Source organism: Lissotriton vulgaris, chromosome 2_2 (genome assembly GCF_964263255.1).
Source record: "Lissotriton vulgaris chromosome 2_2, aLisVul1.2, whole genome shotgun sequence".
Lineage (NCBI taxonomy): Eukaryota > Metazoa > Chordata > Amphibia > Caudata > Salamandridae > Lissotriton > Lissotriton vulgaris.
Genome location: NC_141688.1, coordinates 88,697,038 through 88,721,447, shown reverse-complemented (window position 1 = coordinate 88,721,447; position 24,410 = coordinate 88,697,038).

The following is a 24,410-nucleotide window of genomic DNA, read 5'->3' as shown; positions in this document are numbered from 1 at the left end:
ACCTCTCTAGTGGATGCTGAGGTGGAAGACTTTCTCCGCAAGGGTGCGATCGTTCCAACATCTCCTCACCCGATGGGCTTCATCAGTAAGCTCTACTTGGTGGACAAGAGGGATGGCGGTGAACACTCTTTAATCAACTTGAAGGAAATCTACGAGTGGCTGATTTACCTCCACTTCAAAATGGAGTGCATTCCCCTCTTGAGGGATTGCTTTCAACTTAACCATTGGATGGTGCACCTTGACCTCAAGGACGCCTATCTGACAGTACCGATTTTTCCGCACCACAATCCCTTCCTTCAGCTTAAATGGCTGGGACAGATGTTCGAGTTTACCACTGTTCCATTCGGCCTGTCCTACGCCATTTGGTGTTTCACAAAGATGATGAGCTCTGTGGCAGAATTCCAGAGAGCCCGAAGGCGTTCGTCTCACGATCTACCTAGACGACATCCTCCTCATGCACCAGTGCCCATGACAACTGGCAATATTGCTTGAGATGTCAGTCTCCTTGTTGGAATCCCTTGGCTTCATTATCAACCAACAGAAGTAGGTCCTTACGCCCATGCATTCTCTAGTGTTCCTGAATTTCCAGGAAGACTACATTCAGGCCCCTCTCAGCCTTCTATTCAGAAATTTGAACAAGATCAGACACCAACTGCGTTGGACAGCGGCCAGACCAACAACCTCCTTTCAACAGATAGCAAGAGTGGTGTGTTTGCTGTCATACTCCATCCAGGCCATCTTTCAGGGTCCTTTCTACTATTGGACCATGCAACGTCTCAAGGCGTTCCACCTTTGGAAATGCCTCACATATTCTCATGTGGTCCCTCTAACTGATGCCTCTAAGGAAGAGATACAGTGGTGGCTAAATCACACGGAGGCTTGAAATGGCCTGGCAATATTCGTCTCCCTCCTGGACCTGGTCATAGAGTCTGAAGCCAGCAATATGGGTTGGGCACACGATGTGGGAAGTTCTTCACCGGAGGTCATCGGTCTCCTCACAAAAGGTCTCAGCGCTGAACTTATAGCTGGTTTCTTGACGGTCTGCTGTTGGACAAAGGATCAAAAGAAATGCACCCTCTCCGACTTGACCAGAGATTTCTGGGAATATTGACTAACGAGTCAGGTCTCAATGATGGCTGAACATCTCCCAGCAGAATCCAAGCAGGTGGCAGACTGGCACTTGAGCCACCTGAAAGACACGAGCCTCTGTGAGTTGAACCTGTCAGTGTTCCAAGCCCTTAAAGCCCAATGGGGTCTCTTTTTAGTGGATTGATTTGCATCGTGCCTGCACCATCACATTCCCAGGTATTGTAGCTGTGCCCGCACCCCCACGCGGCAGCCGCATACTCCTTCTCCAAGATTGGTCCCTGGAACAGGGGTATGCCTTTCCCCTATTCGCAATAATGCTCCTCTGAGCTCAAGTGAGACAGCAGAAGGCGGAAATGGTGCTAGTGGCCCCGGTCTGGAAATCGCAAGTCTGCTATCAGATTCTACTGGAACCTTCTTGGGATTTCACAATCCTTCTAACCCTCTTTCCGTATCTCCTTCAGGATCCAGAGGAGAATCACCACCAACTGGTCTTGGAAGGATCCCTTCTAATGGCATGGAGGATTACAGGGAACACTGGAAAGTCCCTGGCCACGCTGCTTTACTCTTCTCCATAAAATGGATTGGCAGTACGATCAATCGGTACGGGTACGCATAGTCTTGATGGTTGGGCTGGTGTCACCAATGACACCTGTATCCGGTTTAAGCTGACATTGTTCATATCCTAAATTTCATAGCCTCCATGGCCACTGAGGGGCTAGCTTATAAGTCTATCAACACTTTCAGGTCAGCAATATCGACGGGCAATATGGCGATTGGAGATCGACCAGTGGTGGAGCACCCTTTGGTGAGGAATCTCCTGAGGGGCATTCGGTTAGCCCCCCCTCAGAGCCTAGATATTCAACCCTAAAGGACATTTAAAAAGTCTTTAACCATTCTTCTCTTGGCAGTGCATTAAATATCTTTCAAAGAGGTAACTCATGGCCAAATTGGCCACCTTGTTATTTCTGATTTCATGCCGAAGGGTCTCCGATGTCACAGCACAGGACATAACAGGTAGAGTATTCACCCCGGACGGGGATATCTTTAATGTCTCTCGTTGCACAAAATGTAATTCTCGAATGATTTCTTACCCTTATTTTCCAGATTTCCCTAAACTGTGCGTTGTGCGATGTATTAAGAGCTATGAGGCAATGACGGCGGATATCTGTCCGCACAGAGAACACAGTGTCCTCGCCTACCGTTGTGAAATGGGTCTGATGTCCATGCATGAAGCTGGCATCAATGCCTCCGTTTTTGGTGCTCACTCGACTAGCAGAGCCGGAAAGTAACAGCCGGAATTAGAAGCCCAGACGACGTATCCCCTCAGTCCGTATAGCGCCTGATCGTTGGAGCATCTTATTTAAAGATTCGTACTCGGATTGAAATTGATCTTGTATTTCATCGTAGTTACACTGATTCTGTTCCCTTGCCTAGCTCAGCTGGACACTTACCTCTTGGGATTGAATTTAGCCCAAGATCTCGGTTGCTTATATATTTTCACAAAAGTCCACGCAACAGACTGCAACCCCCAGACTTATATACACCGCCAAGGAGTTGATATATTATCCCTGCCCTGAAGAAGTCCCATCCGGAACGAAACGCGTCGGCTGTTCGTCTTTCCTTCTATTGATTAATAAATCATTCAAACAAACCAGACCTTTGGACATTACCATTTGTGTTCTTACGATAATTGTGTTGTTTTAAGTACACTCTTAACTTATGGTGCACCTGTGCTTTTTTTCAATACACTTTTAATGGACTGGTTCCTTATAAATCCACAAGTGGAAGACTTATCCAATGCATTGAGGCCGCATTGACCCATAACAGGTGAAGTATGTTTTTGAAATTGAATTATTAAAAAGATATTAAATGATATTGCTACAATCTAAATATAATTATAAAAACTGTATACAGAAATGTATTGTAAATACAATATGTTTCAGCATAACCAACATTATACTAAGAAAATGTACAAATAAATATTTATATGTAATGAAATTAGAAAATGTCACTTATTTAAGAAACAATCTATTATCAATACATGATGTAGCACTTATTAAGAAACGAAGGGCCTGATTACAAGTTTGGCGGTCATGGTACCGCCGTTGAAACGGCGTAGGATACACCGCTGTCTAGTTGACTGTCCACCCCCTCACCCTATTACAATATATGCGATTTCATAGACGAAAGACCGCCACAGCACCGTCCATCGCTGGCAGGAAATCACGACTGTGGAGGCGGCGCAATAGGCCAAAGCTTCTGGGCGGTGCAATAGGCCAAAGCTTCTGTCAGAGGACGGAGCGCCAGTGTTACCGCCGGCCAAATCATGATGTGCCTTCCCTCCAACAAGGCTGTGGCGGTCAAACAGCCACAGCTGAGCTGTGCGAAAGGGATGGATATAAGTCTGAAACTCACCTATATTCAGCTACACACATCCTTTGCCGCCATGGTAAATCACAATCTACCCAATTTCCATTGTCTTCCAAGTTAACAGATGCACAGGCAGGGACAGCTTGATTGTACAGACAAATTTACAGCCCGGCCCATTGACTAGACCTATATGGTCCATATATCCTGGTAAGATATGTAAGTCTACATCCTAAGACTTAGGTAACTATGAAATGACTGCAATGTATTTCACTGAGAGCTTCCTGTCTGGGGATGTGTGGACATGTGGACTACTGAATGGGATATCATGCAATGTCTCATTGAAGTTGTGTGGTATGAAATGCCATCAAAGGACACACTTTTTACCATATGAAGCACTGTTACAGGGAACATACCATTGTATTTCTAGTTTGATTGGTTGAATGTAACAAAGCTGCTGATTCACATATCAGAATCTCTTCTGAAGTAACCAACTATATGCACTGTTAAAGTGTCACATGTGCAATAGGACTGTACAGTATAAGCATGAATTGTGGAAAACGTGACAACAGTCTTGTTGGAGAAAGGTGCCTCTCATAAGTAAAGGGCACACATTGATTATTTGGATGAATGAAAAGAAGTATCGGGTCAGGGGGTTACCTCAGTCACCATTCCAAATGTAGTCCATGTAAAAGCAATCAGGGCAACTATTAGTTCTGAAAAATCATTTTGGGAACATCCAAGGATCATCTGCAGGTCTACAGGGAGATTACATCAGTTGTATTGCCACAATAACTGTGCCCCAGCCTGGGCCATTGCCCAGACAAGGCGCAACTCATTGTCAGGCCTTGCTCTCTGCAGGCTGAGCATACTGAACCCACATGAACATCACATTTCCATCAGCTCAATACATAAATGTACATCGTATGGCAATTTAATACGTGACCTCAAAGTTGTGTGCCACTCTGGAGAGGTCTGTGAGGTATAACTAGCTCCCAGACACCAGTTTGCGGAGGCCTAATCTGGACGGAGTGATATGAGTGATATGTTGGACTGTACACATAGCTAACATCATCCTCAACTGCTTCTTACATTATAAAAACACAGCTTATGCTGTAAAGGCTCTACATTCATTTCCACATTTACCATGATCTGATTAATAAATATATCCTGGGAACCATTAAAGGTCTGGAGACTGATGACGGCACAACAGGTATCCCGCAGGTCTTGACCGACAATACCGGTCATACCCCTCAGCCTAATCACTCCAGGGAGCATTCGGGGCAAAACGCTGGCGTATGCTTGGTGATGGAATCCCCCTCTCGCACTTATAGCACCTTAGTGAGTGTGACACATAGTCTAACCACACACTCACTTAATTTTAATTTTATTTTTAAACTTGCACCCACACTTATTGACGGTCCTGAGGAAAGCCAGCTTAACCTAAAGCACTGGCTGAAACATGTAGACCATATTTGGATGTAGGAGGTCTTAAATTTACCACCATAACATCCACCAGCCTTGTTTTTAAACGCTAACAGAGGCCCAGTTATTAAAATTTCATTTACCCTCGGGTACTGGGACCACTGTATAGCATTTTAACTTTTCACTTTTCACACCACTACACTATACTCTTAGTAACATACCTGCTTCACTGTAATCAGGCGTCGAAGCACACCCGGGACACATTCGGTGTCCCTGGGTGGGCCCGATGATGAAGCATGCCACCAACCAGGTTGGTGGGTGAGGGCTTCATGACAAAACCTAATGGGTTTCCATTGACAATACAGCTCTGAGTCATGTAGTACGTTCACATATAGTTAGTACTTCTTGATTACATATACCATTAAATGTATACTTGCATTGATATGTGCATGTACCACAAATAGAATCTAAGACTTACCACAGATCGCACGTCACAATGGTGATGTTAAGAAAACAATGTACAGTGCTTAACAATCCATTTCATGATTGTCCTATGTAGGAACCACAAAGTGTTACAACAGGAATCCAACTTCACTCTGGGACTCAGAGGCACGTTGTAGCCTGTGGGAATGGATACAATGGCATTAAACAGAGCAATATATGTGTGTAAGATAATTACTCATTCCTTTGGTGAGCCAAAGATCTGGCCTTACAGGTGAAGGCAACCTTCAGCCATTTGCTCCAGCTTCTCTGGTGAGAAGGCAGGGACCCTCTCCCCTGCTTGGCCAAACATGATTCCTCCATGAGGTGGCAGAGAGCAGTTAAAGTGGACGAGGTCTTGATAGCAGCAGTGACAGGAGGCAAATTAGTTATTTTTCAAACCGTGGCGGACATGTACCCCACATACTCAGTCATCAGCGTAGACGAACACAGTCATTGGGCCTCTACTGTCATAGTCACCGTTAGCCTATGGCTGTGTCTGTTGTGGATGAATATGCCTACTGAACCATTGATTTCTGCTGGCGGTGATCAGTTATGAAGTCCAATATGCAAGGTCAGGTATTCACCATTTTAGCGGTTGGAAGTACAGTATTGGTGACTGTTAAGTGTGTCACCACCATTCTGTGAGAAAGTGGCTCTATATATACTGGACCAAAGTAAGGTACAGTGTGTATAGAGTCCACAATCCCCAGAGGTATAACAGAGGTTAAAGTCAGGTGTGACCTTACTCTTTCAAGTGGTAGCTTGGCCGAGCAGTAAGGCAGTACGGACAGTGTAAAGCATTTGTTGTATACACTCAGTCAGCAAAAGGTTTCACACACTCAAGAACTGAACTCTAGGCCAATTATTTTTATTTCAGAAGATGTAGTTGTTTTATTTTTAGAACCAACAGGTATCAAAATATACTTTTCTCAATATGAGCACTCTCAGGTAATTACTTTGCAAAGAGCCAATAAACTTTGTAAACACAATAGGTACAGTGGTTGCAGTAGGCAACACAATTCTAAACACAATTTAACATTGAGCTCAATGGGTTTTTCTACATAAATGCAGCTGATTACTTTATAGATTACTTTTGTAACTCCAGGACTGGATCCTGGATTCAGTCCTAGGGTCTTAGCTGAAAACAGTTTATTAAAAACGTTTTAGTTATTGCAATGATTTTTAAAGAATATAAAGGTATTTTAAAAGTTGACACTTAGAAACTTTTCAGTGAAAAACTAGCAATGTTATCCAATGGAATGAAATTCAAGTCACAGGTAAAGTAGGTTCTTGTTACTTTTGTAATCCAGGACTGGACTCCTAGGTTCAGTACTGGGGTCTCTTCCTAAGACAAGTAAGCAATTACGTTTCAGTATTTGGTACAATTTTTAAGGAATATTTGTAATTTTCAAAAGTAGACGGAAGAAATTTCACAAAAAAACAGTCAATGGTTTCCTATGGAAGAAAATTCAGGTTACTAGTAAACACGGTTAGGATTACTTTTGCGGTTCAGATCTGGGCTAAAAGGTACAGTACTGGCTTCTCTCCTGATCACAGGTGAGTACTTCAGAATTCATTATTCGGTTGATTTTAAGAGAATGTTTTAAATTTTCAAAACTTCACACTTAGAAGATTTTTTGAGTCAAAACAGTCAATGTGATCCTATGGAAGGAAAGTGAGTTATCGGTTTTAAGGTAAGTACTCAACTGGTGAAGTTAAGGTTCTGGGCAAAGACTCAGGGGTCGCCCAGGGTCAGGTAGGTACAGTTGGTACACTCTCAGCGGCACAGGGGCAGCCGGGTGCAAAGGTAGTTAGGCCCAATGTTATCCAATGCGAGGCAGGGGACAATCGGTTGGTGCTGCTGGCTAGCAGGCAACGCGGCAGTGGGAGCTGGGCTCCTGGTCAATTGCTCAGGGCAAATGGGGAAGTAGATAAGGACAAAGGTTGCACTGCTACAGGCACTCGGGCGACTGGGTGCAGGGTGCTTTTAAGCCGTCGGGCGCTCAATGTTATTCAATGGAGATCTTGAAAGGGGAACAAAGGCTGCAGGCTCGGGACAGAGGATCTTCTGGTGCGACCAACACTTTGAGGGGTAAGTTGGGATCTTGGAGGATAAGTAGGCACCCAGGAGTTGGGCACAGGGGGCCATGGGGCACCGGGTACAGAGGTGTCTTTTGAGGTCGGGAAATCTTACCCCCTGCTGGTCGCGGTTGGAGGGGTCCCTTGTCCTGAGGCTGCAGGCATCGTCGGGATTGTTGAGGAGGGTCCTTGGGCACTAGATTCCAGGTCAGAATCGCCGGGGGGACGTCCTCAGGGTCTTGATTCACTCCAGCAAAGGCCAGGCTTGGCGGGTGCAGAGTGTGCAGGGTTCGCGGTTCCGGGCTGATGCCAGGGCTTGTTACTTGCTATGAGCAGTACCACTGCTCGTGGGAGACCCAGGTAGTCAGAGTCACAAGGCAGACAGGTCCTCCAGGGTTTTTGAGATTGCTGACCACTGAGACGCTCGGGTTCAACACGAGCCGGTTCGAGGGTCGACAGGCTGGTAGGGCTGGGGCCAAATCAATTGGTGTCTTCCTCTTTTTAGCAGCTACACGGCAGGTCTTCTTGTTCCTTGTTCTTCTTTCTTGTTTGGTAATCTGGATCTGAGGAAAAAGGTTCAGAGTGCCCCTAAATACTAACTTAAGGGGTGTTACAGGTAGGGCAAGGGCAGGGACAAATGGGTCACTGTCCTGGGGTGGGTACACCCCCGAGCCTAATCCTCTCCTGTGGGAGGGGGAAGGAGCCTAGTTGTGATTGGGCAGGGCTGCCCATCTTCAAGATGGCCAGAGCCCGGGGTCGTGCATCACCTCGCCTCTCCCACCTGAGGTGTGGAGTTGGCACAGGCTGGCATGCCCCCCTTTCTGACATAAGGTTTCCCACCAGCCTTCCCACCAGAATGGGGGTCAGAACTGGTGGGGGCCAGTTGCTGAGTACAGCAAGTGGTCTGGAGAAGCTCACAAAGGCAGAATGATTTGAAGCTTCCCCTGCCCATCCTGGGGGAGGAGGCATGGCACCTCGTCCCAGGATGTGCATTGTTGCAGGCCGAGGAGAGCGAGGGCTCTCCACCCAGAGGTCTGGAAGCATGTCTGCTGTGTGGCAGCCTAGGCAGCCTCTCAGACAAGATGTGGATTGTAGGTTAGGTTTCAGGGGGCATCTCTAAGATGCCCTCTGTAGTGCATTTTACATTAAATCCCACACTGGCATCAGTGTGGGTTTAATGTGCTGAGATGTTTGATATCATACTTGTCAGCCTTCAGTGTAGCCATTATGGTGCTGTGGAGTTCGTAATGACAACCACCCAGCACCATCTAACAAACAATCCCCTCGAGGCAAGGAATCCACGGCCGCCATCTTTAATTGGGGCCTGGACAGCGCTCTAGTGGCTGGGCGATTTGGGCCCAATCCACTATAAAAGAGCCGACTTTAGTCCCTTCTTTAGATCGATTGCTACATACTCCTGAGGCGGAAGCCGGGAGGTTTTACTGCTCTATAACAGAATAATTGTTATTTTAAGCTTTTAAACGCACTGCACTTTATACCAGCACTAGCGCTTTTAAATTGTTGTATCACCGCTTTTTACTGTGTATTTTTGTGTTCTGTGTCACTTGAGGAATTATCTGTAAAAACTCTCCCAATCGACCGCTTGTAACCCGTTTTGACTGGACCTAAGAATAAAAAGGCACAAGTCCATTTCGAGGCTACCGGTCTAACAAACAATCCCCTCGAGGCAAGGAATCCACGGCCGCCATCTTTAATTGGGGCCTGGACAGCGCTCTAGTGGCTGGGCGATTTGGGCCCAATCCACTATAAAAGAGCCGACTTTAGCCCCTTCTTTAGATCGATTGCTACATACTCCTGAGGCGGAAGCCGGGAGGTTTTACTGCTCTATAACAGAATAATTGTTATTTTAAGCTTTTAAACGCACTGCACTTTATACCAGCACTAGCGCTTTTAAATTGTTGTATCACCGCTTTTTACTGTGTATTTTTGTGTTCTGTGTCACTTGAGGAATTATCTGTAAAAACTCTCCCAATCGACCGCTTGTAACCCGTTTTGACTGGACCTAAGAATAAAAAGGCACAAGTCCATTTTGAGGCTACCGGCCTAACAAACAATCCCCTCGAGGCAAGGAATCCACGGCCGCCATCTTTAATTGGGGCCTGGACAGCGCTCTAGTGGCTGGGCGATTTGGGCCCAATCCACTATAAAATGGAGCCTCCTCCCCGTCCGCGCAGCGGGCGTGCAGATGGCGCGCAGATGGCGCGCCGGAGGCGCGCCAGAGGCAAGCCCGTCTGGGCCCGTCCGGGCCAGGCCGGGCACAGGGCCATCCACTATGCCCGTTTCACACAGTCCCCGGATAAGACACTCACGTGACTACCTCCTTCAATTCTGCACGGCAGCTCCCTCCCTTGGAGCCCTACCTTCTCCCAAGCCCCATGAGGAGTCTGCAGGGACATCCACCCACCAGAAGAAGAAATTGTTCAGAGGTTGCGGAATATGACCGTCATGCACAGACATTTTGCGGAGAAATGATTAACAGAGGCTACCCCAAAAAATTACTAAAACATTCATACAAAAAGGGCCAGGTATACCCCACGGGAGTGTCTGTTAACACAAGAGGAGCAAAAACCAGAGCTAGACAAGATGGTCTGTGTGACCACCTATGGCCCAGACACCCACAAAGTCAGATAGATGATCTTAAAAAATTGGCACTTGCTGGAGGAACTAGAATGTCCTTTCCCGAGGCCGATATTTGCCTACAAAAAGAACCAGAGCGTAGGCCAGCAACTGGTGCGTGCTGATGTGCTAATACAAAAACCAAAAAGCGACCTAATCACCAAATGGGGTCTCAAACCCATTGTGGGACACCACAGATGTGGTAATTGCGTATCATGCGACACCACAATCGAGGGATGTGAATTCACCCACAAAAACATCAAATGGAAAAATGTAGGATTTTCTAACTGTCGGACACGAAATGTCATGTATGCGATAGTTTGTCCATCTGACAAAATTTACATCGGTAAAACTAACCAACAAGTAAACACTCGCATCACGCAACACCGATCACGAATAAAAAATAAGGTGGCCAATGCACCTATGGTACAGCATTTCATAGAGACTGATCATCGAGAAACGGATTTCAAATGGACAGTATTGTACAGCATCAATCAAGCAAGATGTCCCCCTGAATGTGCTTCTCACGAAAGAAGCATACTTAATTTTGAAATTTAATAGTACCCAGAGTGGGTTAAATACATTGTCCGAGGTCTCCAGGCTTTAACCTGCATTGTCACAACTTGGTGGTTAAAACCGATATAGTGCTCTGCGCGAGTCAGCAAAAGAATGGATGGTATGTGTATGACTTTCTGATTCGGACCTAAACGAAAAGATAATCTCCTTTAAAAAATAAAACCTCCGAGCTAGGCGGCACCTAAACCTCTTAGAACTACATGTCCCACAAATCTTTGATCACGTGACTAAAAGCGTTTTATCACGTTTGCAGCAAGATGGCTGCTGTTGTCAAGACTCCAGCTGTAACGCGGAAGTAGAGAGCGACAGTGCGCTAAAGATTGCCGGATTTTTCTATGAAGAGCTTCTTGTTTTCTAAAGGTAGGAACCAAAACAAGAGACTAATATCTGAAACGTAATAGAAATGCGAGCGTAAGGGATAGAATTATATAGATCATTCTGTTTCCAGACAGACTAAGGAGGAACAGTGCCGCACCCCAAAGAGAGCATCTTCACGTCCGCCGAGGGATGTCACCCTTTAAGGTAGATCGACTTAAGTATTTGTCGGTGCTAATCATATAACACATTTTCGTTCCGTCCAGCCGTACAAGTTCTAATTTTTCTTGCATAGGGAGGATAAAATCTAACCCCATAAATAAAACATTAGCAGAGCACAGAAGAGAATAAGGAGAAAACGGACACTGATCCCAAGAACAGCGGTGCCATAAACAGGTATGAAAATACGAGCACCACCCATTAGCTAGGGGCAATCACCCCAGAGAAAGGATAGAAGTGACAAGGCCCTGGTGAGACCCCGTCTATTGATTTTTCGGGTTCGAAACGCGTCGGCATCAAGAAGGCTACAAAAGTGCACAGGACTCACTGCGATATTGCATTCAATGATTTGTATCTATTAGCCTTCTTGCAGACTCTTTGTCCTTCAATGATTCTTTGAAATTTTCATTTCATGATATAGGCATTTCGAAAAACTTTAATATTTGCCGCAATAGAAAACAATGTGCAAAGTGTTTTTGTTTTTTCATGTTTTTTCATTTTTGCTTTGGACTTAATGTTCTTGTAATTAATGTGGAGTCATTTATGATTTGCATATTTTTCGAATAAGTGTTATATGTTTCGTGTGTTTCTCATACATGCAATAGAAATCCATTTTTGCATTTGAATGTATAAAAAGTAAACGGTTAAATTAAATAAACCTACATAATCAGAAGTAGTCCTGATTTATGTGCTTGCATTAACAAGCAACAAACAAGTGTGAGAGGGGCAAATTGTATGTTAATTGATTGTAATATGGTCCAGCTCCTCCCACGTCCCAGGACCTAACTCCTTAAGCTCTAGCAACAATATGTGCTGCAGCCCTTCAGGGTCTTCTCTGGTGACAATGCCCTGGGCGCCTAGGGTACCATTTACTAGGGGCTAACATGTGGCCAGAGATGCCAAGTGGGTTTAGGCTGTAGTACAGTTTTTAGGGAAAGAACACAGACCCTGGGTACCTGATTGGCAGGGACCCAGGGCACACCCAGGAAAAGTGCATCATGTGTCAGGCAAAAAGTGGGGGGGATACTGCAACAGAAACTCACTTTCTCACACATTCCAAATGAAATGTTACATATTTCCATATCTACTACTCCATTGCCATCTAATTCTATTCACGTAAACAACTGTGTAGTGTGGTACTGTGCATCAATGCTATATTTGTACGGTGCACTGTACACATCCGGTGACAGTATTTTGAAAGAACATTTCCAAAAATTACAATATGAAAGTGCTCATAATACATTTCTGGATGTTGGAAATGCACATTTATGTTACAGACACATGTGAAGACCACAATGGGGATTATAGGTGGATGTTGGACAGTAGACAATTATTATGTGACTGATGTGTAAGGCTTTCTGAACCAGGTATGTGTTGTCACATTACTTTTGGCTTACTCTTCATATACATTACTCTGAACACTCTGACCAATGTTCAAAACCGTTTTCACTCCACACATAAGTTCCCTAGGAGAGGGAGGAGACGACAGCCTCCAGTGTACCACCCATTTGACAGTGGATTTAGCCACTGTGAAGGTTGACTTCTATGAATTGGTCACCTGCCACATGTGGTTGGAGCCATTGATGACACCAATATTGCCTTAGTACAACTGTAAACCAGGGAACAAGTTTACATTAACAGGAAGCACTTCCATTCTATCAACATGCAAGTAATCTGCTTACCGGATTTGCATATCTCAAACATGTGTACCCGGTTCCCAGGATCAGCCATGCTTCCTTTGTACTGAGAAACAGCACCATACCCCAGTTGATATCAAAACTACTACCGGAGACAGCCTGGCTTGTTAGAAAGTATGATCTGTCCTAACTGTGTGCTTGTGTTCTTGGCTATGTGCGTGTCTGTGTGCATCAGTGTGCATATGAGTGTGTGCTCACATTGGTGTGTGCTTGTGCATGTCGGTGCGTGTGATGGTGGGTGCACGTGGAATTTGTTATTTTCTGGTGGCCGCTGTCCTGGATATTGACTTTAGATGCCTGACCTTAGGATGGCCACCAGTGCACCGTACAGTCCCCTGCCTGACCCCAAGATAGCTTCCATAGTGGACCCCTACACATTGTTTTACTTTCCTGGGACAACAATTAGACATTGACAAGACCTTGAACCTATCACCTAACCTGCCTACACATCAGGACTTGGAACCTGCGGAACTTACCTCAGACTGTGTAGACCTAGCAATTTTGGCTGATGCCCGGTGGAGCTAACATATAGCGAAAGAGAAGATGGGTTGTGGACTCCCCCTCCCTGCCGTCACCTACCCAGCCGGACCTTGGCAAATTTTCCCCTCGTCTCTACGTCCTATCTTCCTCCTGCCCCTTTACACTATCCCCTTTACCTTCCTTGCTCCATTCATCTTGTCCCCTATGTTCTTTAAATGCTTTTCTTGATACTTATGTAACTTTTATCTGATGTAAATTGCAACACTATTGTCCCTCATGTAAAGCGCTCTGATTCCATCTGGTCTAGCCAGTGCTATATAATAACTCATTAATTAATTTTGTTCCCATTTAGTACTCTTTCTCTCTTTGTCTTCCTCCCTAGCTCCTATCCATTCTCCCCTGAATATCTCACCTTGCCTGCTAGTCTGCCTACCCCCTGTCCTTTGTGCCCTTTGACTAAGCACTCCTTCTCCCCTTGTTGGGGAAAGATCCAATATTTATGCTCTGGAGTCTCAGCGTACCTGCTGAGAGAGTCCACTGCGCCAAGGGAGCCACTCACAGATGAGGTATGGTATGGCACCCCTTGCCAAAGCACTCCCTCTCCCCTTTTTGGGGAAGGATCCAGTATGTAGGCCTTGGAGTCTCAGAGACCCCTCTGAGAGAGTCCACTGCGTAAAGGGAGCCTCCCGCAAAAGAGATAGGGAAGTGATACCACTTCCACTGGGATCACAGCTTACTGGACTTTGGACGTTGCTTTGACTCGTCTACCGGTTTGTGTCCCTGTCACCCTTCCCCTCCTCTTTCTTTACGGTGTCCCTCACCCTCCCCTCCTCTTTCCCGTCTTCATTACCTGTCTACTTCCACAGCTCCTCCCCCCCCTCCCCTGAATCTTTACCCTTGCCTGCTCTTCCCCTTACGTGTTTGTGGTTATTGTTTATCCTGACCTTACAAGTAACTATGTTGCCATGCTCTAATAACTGTGTAACCTTTGTAACGATGTAACCTGTAACTATGATATGATGCTCATGTAAAGCGCTCTGATACCTTCAGGTATAGCCAGCGCTATATAAAACCTTTATAATAAAAATAAAGAAAGATAGAAAGAAAATGTCAGGTAGTAGTATCAGAAAGTGTGTAACTTATTGTTGAACGTATGTCTGTCTTCCACCTAGGAGACTCAACGTATCCCATGGTTGCTGGCACCTCTGAGGCATTCAACAACGCCAGGGAAAGTCTGCTTCAATGAGGATCACTGAAGGACACAGCGGCCAGTGGAGCAGGCTTTTTAAGACCAGATTCAGATGTCTGGACTAGACTGGGTGAGCCCTCCTCTACTTACCTGGTAAGGTGTGTACATTTACTGTGGCCTGCTCCATGTTCCACAACATAGCCCTGCAATGGAACATCCATTATACCACAGAGGAAGGAAGTTGTCTGATGTATCCCCTCCTTCCATGTTGTTAAGATCTGCAACTGTAAATGTGATAACTGGCACAGAATATTTGAGTCATGTGTGATTTGCTGTTTCTGCCTTGATGCCAGCCTTTTGTTTGAACAATGGAATAAAGATGGTATAAGAGAATATGCTTGCATGTATGTGTTGATGAGACATGAGTGTGATCCTGAGTTAAATATTGTGTACATGCACCATATCCATGCACACAAGTTGATATTTTTGGCATTGAAAAGTTCATATAGTAGTATATATATATAAATTGCTAGAAGTGAGATATAAAACAGCAGGCAATTAGTTTGTGACAAGTGTGCTTATTGCAGCGAACAAGAGAAAATAAACATGTGTGAAACCAAACAGAGAAGACCAAAAGTGAAGAAGTCAGTCATGGTGAATGAAACCATAGTTGAAGATGTCTAATTGTTTGAAGTCCAATGTCCAGAATACTACTCTCATCAGAAAGGTAAGTGTGTCCAGAAATAGTCCACAGAGTGGAAGTTTTACACACACTTGAGGAAAATAGGTGCAAGGTGTCTTGCTGGCAGTAGTCGAGGTCTTGCCATCTGCACCTCCAGGATATTTGTGCAGATGTCGCCACTTGGCAGTGCGGGGGGATCCGCAGATGTGGGTATAGGGGTGTCTGCAGGTGTGCCTTCCTCTGGCAGTATGTTGTAGATAATTGGGTTAGACCCATGTAGTCAGTGGGACCTGGGTGAATAGTCGGTATAAGTATAAAGGGGTCCCAGACCAAGCATACATTTACTCATTCATAGTCACACAATTAAGTTAAATTGATCCAAAACCGATGAGGGTGCACAGTGTTTTTATTTTCACCGCACCATTACCATTCAATGGTTGAAGAATCAATAATAATATATACAAAATTCAATGCGCCCACAAGGGGAAAGGAGGGGGGGGGGATCAGCCCCACTTTACCCTCCACCTTCCCCTCACGTCCTGACGAAGACCCGCGCAGTAAGGATCTACTGTCCTACATTTTCTGGGTCGAAACGTAGACATTCATCTACAACCATGAACTCCTAACATTAGCGTGATAGATTCAGCAACTTAGGAGTCTCTTCTACGTCAAAATGTTATTTTTTTGATACATGCATTTTCATTTGACCTCGCATATGTGGATCAATGGCATTTATGATTTGACTTGTGGATTTATGCATATGAGGAATTTGATTAGTGATGTATAACTATCAGAAATGTGTTTTTTTCCCTGCACTCCCTCCTTTCCCCTTGTGGGCGCATTGAATTTTGTATATATTATTATTGATTCTTCAATCATTGAATGGTAATGGTGCGGTGAAAATAAAAACACTGTGCACCCTCATCGGTTTTGGATCAATTTAACTTAATTGTATGACTATGAATGAGTAAATGTATGCTTGGTCTGGGACCCCTTTATACTTATACCGACTTCCTCTGGCAGGGCCTCCCTTCCTGTAGATGTCGCAGATGTAGATGGGCCCGGTGTTGTTGGACCACAGGAAGAAGTAGATGGTGCTGGAAAAGCCCTGCATAGGTGTGTGTGAATGTCCTGCAGCACTCTAATGAGAGAGCCCATGTTGGTGTAAAGGGCCTACAACTCATGGTGTATGTGCCTCTGCAGCTGCTTCATCTCCCTGATTTGGGTTAGTACCTGGCCCATCCTGCCTGGGGAGTCCTGATAGGCTCCCAAGATTTGGTCAATGGTGGCCTGGGTGGATGGCCCACAGTATCCCTTTCATGACCACGTACCCCCATGAGCCTGTGCCCTTGGTCCAGGGTGCCTTCTCCCACTGATCCCTGGCTCCTTTCTAATTGGGCTTGTAATTGTCACCTCAGGATCCAGGTCTGGGGGGCACACAATGGATGTAATTATGCAAGGTACATAGGTTAGGGGGGAATTGAGGTTGGCTGAGGTGTTGCAGCTGGGGTTTCAGGTGTTGGTGTGGGCACAGTGAGACTCACTGTTGCCTGTCGCCCAGGCTGACCAGATAGTCCACCACTGTCATCCACATCTAGATCTCCAGGAGTGTTGTTATTACTGAGATCTTTATCCTAGGGTGGAGAGGGAGGCTTTTCGGTGGCCAAGCTTTGGCCATGTGCTCTGTCAGATTGACCTGTTGTGAAATAGAGAACATTGTTATTGGTGGAAGTGTGGTATCTATATCCAAATGTTTTGTGACACAGTAAGCAGAAACCTAGGAAAAACAAAATAGGTGGAGATTACTATTGTGATATATTTCAGTGGTATTGAACTTATTAACAAGACAATTGGAGCCATTAAATACATGTGCTTGAAATGAAAAGCTCATTAGATGTCCTGAGATGTTGCATTTTGGATTAAGGAACAAACATGACATCTCACAAACATTTAAGGCAACACAATGGAGAGATAACATTTGTATTTGACCATTCCAAAGCCTAAGTGCGTATAAAACAGGCAATCACACAACTTGGTTGTATATTTAGCATTAGTCATCAAGTGAGCAGTGCAGAGTCGATGGGTCACCAGCCACTTCTAATCAGCTGTGTTACCTTCATGCCTTAGCAATATTTGAGCTACAAAGTTGGTATGGTGTAGCTCATGACGTCAACAGTTTCAGTTGAGACCAGTACAACATAAAGCTAAGTAGAAAGACATGTCTCTGAGTGCAACATTGTATGTAGATTGTACAGTACATGAGAATTGGACATCAGTTGCAATATATCAGACAAGTGAGAATGGTCAAAGTCACAATTTCATCTTGTTTTGAGATACAGAAACAGGGCCTCGTGGTAGTTGTAGTCACTTCAATCTCTACTTGCCAAAACTTGCAAAATGGTCAACTCCATAAGAAATAAACGTCAGTTGTAACATGTCAGATAAGTGAGAATGGTCAAAAGGACAATTTCATCTTCTTTTGAGTAACAGAAAGTGGTCTCATAGTAGCTGCAGTCATTTCAATCTCTACTTGCCAACACTTGCAAAATGGTTAACTCCATGAGAAATGAACATCATTTGTAACATGCCAGACAAGTGAGTATGGGCAAAGAACACAATTTTATCTTGTTTTGAGTAACAGAAACAGGGTCTCAAAATAGTTGTAGCCATTTCAATCTCTACTTGCCAACATTTTCAAAATGGTTAGTATAACATACCCGCTGCCATAATGCAGTTGGGACGGGCCACACATATGCATGTTAACACATATCATGTGTCCTGGAATAATATCTTTATAGTAATACACTTACAGACAGCATTCATGTGGCTTTGAGGCTTGCATGTTAGGGAAATAGGTACACAACACAATACAAAAGCTGAGTTGAGAGCAAACAGTACATTGAGGTATTGTGACAGTTAGGTGAAACTATTCAGACTCCACTCCTCCAGGTATTCCTATCAAGCCCTCAGAATGTAGGATGGCCAAGACCTTCTCCTTCCAGGGAAAGAGTTGTAATGGGGTGCTGAGAGGACCACCACCAGTCTTCTGGGCCTACAGTTGTTGCTTGGAGGCCATGGAACGCACCATCCCCCTCAGGTTGTTCCACCTTCTCCTAATTTCCTCTTGTGTGTGCAGAGTGGTACCAAAATCATTGCCTCTGTCAACTACTCTGGACTACATTTCCCCATTTCTGTCAGGTCGCACCTGCCCGGTAGTCACTGACACGCTCACGCAATCAGGACCAACCCGGAAATAGCTGGTCTGGAACTACAGTTCCCGGCATGTGCGACGCCTGCTACGCCTCACATGAATCTGACGTCAAGCTGGGCCTGGATGTAACGAGGCGGAGAAGACAGGACACTGCTAATAATTCAGAGTGCTCCATGTTGTTTTCCTGGTATGAGTCAGTCTTTGGAACAAGTGTGTGCTGCTGCTCTTTCCTGGCGGACGCAGAGGGGGTTAGGGTGCTTTGCACCACCTGTTGGAATTGTGGTTTGTTCCTCGCTGCCGCGTTAGATTCTCCTCCATTGGCGAGACCAAGCATCTCAGCGGTCTATTGCGGGTGAGAGACCTGAGCATTGCGGTCAGAGCGTTGCCCTGTTGGCAAGACTGCTTCCTAGCGTGTTCTCATGCATGGGACGCATCCTACCCATTTGAACTCCTGGATTGGGTACCCCGCCTCTGTGTTTGGTCCCATCTGAGGTTAAGAGTGGGATCGGCATGTATGGAACTTTTGTGCATAGTATTCTGGGTACAGGATTACGTCCCAGTGCCACGTTTCACCATCCTGAAAGTTTCAGAACTTGAATAAGCGCTGAGCATCGTACTCAGTGACTGAGTTTGTTTTCGTGCTTACCCTTAGTCATTTTGGTATTGTGAGATTAACATTCCAAAACCTTTTTGGTTCCTGCTTATTAAGTTACGTTTATTTTGGTTGTTTAGCCACACCTGATCTTGTTTTTTATGTTCACACTATAGAAGAGAGCATAGGGGGGTATCCAAGAAGAACCTACGGTTGCATCCCAAGCTGTTCCACACCTAACTAGGGTATGTGAGGGGGTTGTTTTATGCATCAATGTGTTTTCAAGGGGCAATGTTCTATTTTAGGCATATCTCAATCTCTTCATCTTAGTTTTCGTGTTGGGATTTTGCAAATCACCCTCTTCTCTCTCCTGATAAGCGCTCCTTCCTTTTATTTAACAGGTAGCGTTCTACACGCATTACATCTGTATTGTTTAGTAGCGTTTCACTTGGATGTGTCTTCTGGTTACTAAAGCTGGTGTTTTTCTGTGTCATCCCCAGATTTCTCTCCCTGCTGTTCCTTCCCTTTCCTTCCCTTGCTTGACTATCTCACTAGTCTGCACTTATTTATAATCCGGACTTGGGGCAGTTGAGAGGTGGACCCCTTTGAGTATCGGCACAACCCTGAGGATTCTGGAAGGTGTAACCCGACATTTTCTTACTAAGAGCAGTATGTTGGACTTGGGCTCCAAACCATTGTGGCTCTACTCATGATTACATCCACCATGACTGACAATTCAGCCTCAGAAAAAAGTGGATTTTTGTGGCGTGACATAACTACAAATTACAGCAAGTGACAATCAAAAAAAAGGGATGTGAGAAAAATGACCAACAAAAGTGTGTGGAAAGTTGCAACAGGGATGGGAAAAAAGGCTGACTATCCTCACAAAAAACGTGGTGTCTTGCTGTGCTGCGGTGCAGTGGAGTAGCAAAAGATCATGGTCTGAAATGGGGTGTGTTTTATTGTTTGATTTGCAGGTGTATTTACTTGCCCAATTAACATCAGGTGTGTTGTATTGGTACCCATCCAATGGCAACTGTTATGGCGCTTTGCTGAAAGCATACTGCTGTCAGGGAACCGCCGCTGGAGGACCACCAGTACAACTGTGTTTTTTTGATCGACTCTGCGTGAACCCACGGCTCTGACGGCGACGGCACAGGCAGGCCACACTCCGTCGATGTTCTTGGTGAGTTAGGCTGCATGTATCAGATGCATTTCATTTTAAGTTCACATGGAATGCACATTACAAAATGCAAAATGCAAATTGACAAGAACATTATATACTAATATGTTTTTCATTGTCTAGCAAGGTCTTTGATTAAGGCCTCATCATCTTTTAGACCGTCCACTCTCATCAATTACATAGAAAATAGTCATTCTGAACAGTGTTGTGTCTCTTTTGGGAAATGTTTTGTGCTCTGTTTCAGTTATAAGTTTTATTTATTGCATGCACGTTTTTCTCTGCTCCCTCTCTCCAATTCCTATACCTCTTTCCTGTTTCCTCTTCCCTCTTTCTGTCTTCCAACCAATCTCTCTCCTTCATCTTCCTTCTCTCTCGCCTTCCTCAATCCCCCTCTCCTTCTTGTTATCTGTTCCTGTCCATCTTATCCTCTCTCGCGCAGACTCTTCTATTTTCTCTTTTTTCTGTCTTCTTCCTCTGCCCTCTTATTTCTTCATATCTTTCTCTTTCTGCCTCTCTCTAATGCCCTCGTTTATTCCCCCTCTCTTTTTTGCCCTCGGTTTTCTCACTCTTTCTATAGATTTCTCTCATTTTGCTAGTATCATTGTGTCCCCTTTACCGTTCCCTCTTTCATATCTTCCATCTTTCTTTTCTTGTCTTTCTACTTTTCAATTCTAGCATTACCTAACCGTTTAGTTCTTTTTTTCTTTCACAAACATCAGTTCACATTTTGTTTCTCAGTCAATTTCCATTTCATCCCATTCACTCCTTTGCTTTTTCTCCCTGGATTACATGTATTTTCCCCTAATTTCCCCTTTTCTTCATATTAATTTCTCTCCCTTCATATTTACTCTGTCATCCTTTCTCTTCTTCCTCTTTCTCTCCTCTATTTATCTCTTTCCACTCTTTCTCTCACCATTTCCTCTTCTCTTTTTCTTTTCCTCTTTACGGCTCTTTTTTCTGTCTGTCTCTAGTCTTCTGCCTTCTCTTTCTCTGTCTAACCATCACCCAGGAACTCATCCTTTATTTCTTGTAATCTATCATGTGGTCACTCTCATTCTGACACACACTATCTGTTCCCCCTCTCTCAGTTTCACTCATTCTCTCACTTGCTTCCTCTATGTCTCTCACAAGCACATACACACACAATTTCTTGCACTTTATCTCTCTCTTATTTATCTTTCTCTGCCACCTATTGTCCTTCCTTTCTGTGTCATTCTTTCTGTTCGGTTGCTCTTCTCTCATACTTAGTCTGTCTTTCTCACATATTTATTTCTTCACCCATACACTCACACTCTTACCTCAGTGTTTCATTCTCTATCTTTGTCCTTCTCTATCTCTGGCCTTAATGTTTTTACATATATATTATATTACACTGATTTCAGACTCTGTCCACACAGTTTCTAATTTGCCCCATTGCCAAAAATGCAGTCTATTCTTGGAATCTGGAATTTGCAAATTCTTCGTTAGGTTCCGTCCACTGCTCATGTTGTATTTCAGGTGCTATTTCTCGACCCCCCACCTGCCCATTGTTTTTATACCTGCTCGCCATAACGAAAAAAACCAATAACAAACAAGCATTACAACAGGCATGGAGAAGATCCCAGCATTGCAGGGCAAAAAAACTAGAAGATATATTTTTATGTTCATTCTTTTTTTAATGGGGTCGTTCAGTTATACATAATATCTTCTACGCTATACATAAGGTAACAAAAATGCTTTTAAGACTTTTTTTATTATAACTTTTCAACATGCTGCACTGCAGCCGTACTGCTCTACAACATAGCTCAAAGACATTGGCAAAGCCAATAGCTCTGCCTAAACTCTTACAAGGTCCCAAAGGCAAGACCTATTTGCTATGCCAATGCTTGTTAGCAATTGGATTGAGACGTTGCATTGTTTTGTACTATAACATCTAAATAGTGCTTACTACCGATATGTGTGGCGCTCAAGTGCTTTGCCTACATAGATAGCATGCTACACCGTGTGAAGTTTGTGGTTTGAAGGGTGCTGTATTTGTTTTGAGCCTATGTTGGAAGTGATTCCATGACATGCATGATGACCACAGTGGTGTGGTTATAGTGCTATTGGATACAGCACTTTGCTGCGTGACGGATGAAGTAGTATGAGAGATAGGTGAGCAGTTTATTGTTTTCAGTAAACTGGGAGCTGTGAACAGCTCTTTATATCCCTTTATGTTATTTGTTATGATTATAGTCCAGTGAGCAGGTCACTGCACCAGCAGTCCAGTAAGAGATTTTTTGTTTAAAATCTATGGTCCTGAGCATGCGTAGGGTGGACGGAGAGATGGTGGGGAGTTCTACTGGGATGGACTTTCTTAGTATCATCCCATACCTGGTTGTCACTGTGAGCTGTCAAGAAGTGGTCATAGTATGTGGCTAGTTGGTACTTGCAGTGGTGAATTTAACTAGAGCCCTCCACTGGCCAGCAGTAGATGACAAACCTCTTTAATGAATCCATGACTGTTCAACGGATGATCTGTGGTTTATTCATGCCATGCACTGGGTGATGGTCATGATCAGCACCTGTTCTGTCTCATACAAGTGTAAGATGGTCAAGCAGTGTAAGGGAATTAATATACAGCCTTTTGAACTACATTAAGAAACTCAACCTCAAAGTGTTATGGTATTAGCATTAGCTCAGAACACGTGAGTAATTAGCAATACTTTACAATACCCAGAATAGATACAGGTCAGCAGTGCTTAATTTATTAAAGAATAAGCGCCAGGGCCCAAGTTTGGCTCTGAAGACTGTGACCCATACTATTAAATGTACCAACATTTAATAATACGGGTACCAGTGTAAATTCCAAGACTGGAGTAATAATTCCATCTCATGCCTCTTTAGTCCAGCACTAGATACTCCCTGCCACTTTATCTCACTCATGTAGTTATTTTATATCCCTGCTTTCACCTTGTTTTGCAGTCTTCCATCTTTCTCAACCTCCTTTTTTCCTCCTTGTGTTTTTCTTCTCTCTTGTTTTAGGTCAAAGTGTGGGACCAAGTTTTCAATGCTGGACATTATAAAGATATTACAAGACACCAAGGAGTTCCATGAACATATAGAAAAATGAGGATGGGTTTGTTTATAAGGATATTGAACTCTGAGGTGACTTGCAATATCCTTATTGTGTATGTATGACAGATGGCACTTTGTTTCATATGGTACATGGTCACACTGTCACCTTTCCAACAAAACACTTAAATCCTTGGTATGTAACTCTTTCATATGAAAGAGAGAGCATGTTTGCAAAATGAAGAATAAAAATAGAACCTCTAGTGCAAAATTAAACACATTAAAAAGCTGTTACATATATATGTGTGTGTGTGAATGTCAGAAGTTACAACTGCATTGCATGGTAAAGGTATACTTTGTAAAGCCCTGCATGGTAGTACAACATTTTGTAAAGACCAATTTGTTGTATTGCCTGCGGGATGAAGAAATGCAGAGTAAAGACCTGCACCGTAGCATCTGGTATACAGTCTTTATATAGCAGTCTTTCCCCTACAGGACTTTACTAACCAAGTAAGGACCATGCAGATCCTTTTTATACTTTACCCTGCGGTAAAGTGGTATGTACAAGCCACGAGAAAACTGAAAAAATTAAAAGAACTGAACTAATGGAAGTAAAGATCAAACAAACAACTGAGGAGAAGACGGCGAGATCCCGAGTGGACTGGTGTGCATCGGCCGCCCCGGCTGGGGCCTGAGCGGGGGACCTTCAAGCGGTTCGACCCCCCTACAGGTGCGTGCTACTGATAGATCGCCTTTGCCGCCGCCATGACCAGGGGCACGGCCGCTACAAAGACTGGGCCAATCGACAAATTTACCGGCCCCGGTGGAAGTGCTGGAGCAGCTGGTGGGGGCCAGAGTGCTGGACCGGACAACGCGGCGCTGCTGACGGCCATCACCCAGTCCCGTGATATGTTAGATGCGAAGATTGGAGCGGTGGGAGCCGATGTGATGCTTCTGCGCCAGGACCTCCGCAACGCAGTCGCTCGCATTACGGAAACGGAGACCAGGGTCACGACAGTAGAGGGTGATGTTGGCGTCCTTAAGAAGAAGATTGCCGACATGGAACAGACTCAACGAGGCTTGGCACTGCGGGTGGAAGATGCCGAGGGGCGGGCGCGACGGAACAACCTGCGCTTTGTTGGCTTTCCGGAGG